The sequence below is a fragment of the Octopus bimaculoides genome, chromosome 27 (assembly GCF_001194135.2).
Source record: "Octopus bimaculoides isolate UCB-OBI-ISO-001 chromosome 27, ASM119413v2, whole genome shotgun sequence".
Lineage (NCBI taxonomy): Eukaryota > Metazoa > Mollusca > Cephalopoda > Octopoda > Octopodidae > Octopus > Octopus bimaculoides.
This window is the reverse complement of record NC_069007.1, coordinates 10312306-10313365: the sequence shown is the minus strand read 5'-3', so window position 1 is coordinate 10313365 and position 1060 is coordinate 10312306. Positions and strand designations below refer to the sequence as shown.

Here is a 1060-nt window from a genome sequence, read left to right as displayed (position 1 = left end):
ACAGACACGTACACAAACATATATACAAACACACACAAAACTGGTTTGTAGTTTCCTTCTACCAAATTTCACTCACAAGCCATTTGTTGGTCTAACATGCATCGCAGTGAGACTGAACCCCAAACCACATGGTTTAGTAGCAAACTACTTTACCACGCAATCGTGTGTGTGCATGAGAGAGAGAAAGAGAGAGAGAGAAAGAGAGAGAGAGAAAGAGAGAGAGAGAAAGTGAGAGAGAGAAAGTGAGAAACTATATAGTGCTGATAATAAAAGGAAGTGTAAAAGAAAAAAAAAAATGAAAAGATTAAAAGCTGAAGGGGAGGCAACTCTCAAAGACAGAAAATCTGAATATGAACATCTCCAGTCATTTTGTAAGCAAAGACCAAAGGAACACAGTAATGGCTGTTTCAATAGGTGAATATGTGTGCGTGTGTGTGTATATATATGTATGTACATGTGTGTGTGTAGACCGGACAGTGCATTGTGTTGAGCAAAACACTTCATCTCACGTTCCTCCGTGATCACTTCGACACCTGACGCACGTTACACAGTGTACCTGTTCAGACAATGAGGGTTTAATGGAAAGAGTGAACTAATGTGTGGCACGAAGATTTGATCACAATAAACGAATCATTTGTGCTGGTCGTCTGGTAAAAAGCTGAACGTTCATATGTCGCTTTCGACGAGAGTCGTTCATACACAAACACACACGTGCAGTGTCAGTGAACATGAGCAATACAGTGTAAGTGTATTGAGAGAAAAGTTGGGCATAAGAGGAATTAAATGCAGTGTGCAAGGGAGAGAAGACTGCACTGGCTTGGTCACATGATGTGTATGGACGTTGTTGTTGTTGGCACTCCGTCGCTTACGACGTCGAGGGTTCCAGTTGATCCGATCAACGGAACAGCCTGCTTGTGAAATTAACGTGCAAGTGGCTGAGCACTCCGCAGACACGTGTACCCTTAACGTAGTTCTCGGGGATATTCAGCGTGACACAGTGTGACAAGGCTGGCCCCTTTGAATTACAGGCACAACAGAAACAGGAAGTAAGAGTGAGAGA

General features: G+C 42.8%; 1 protein-coding gene across 1 annotated transcript in view; it reads right to left on the bottom strand.

The window, feature by feature from the left end:
• Positions 1 to 1060, bottom strand: part of LOC106874774 (serine/threonine-protein kinase LATS1) — a 106780-nt gene that overhangs the window by 1639 nt on the left and 104081 nt on the right. The gene's annotated exons all lie outside the window — the stretch shown is intronic.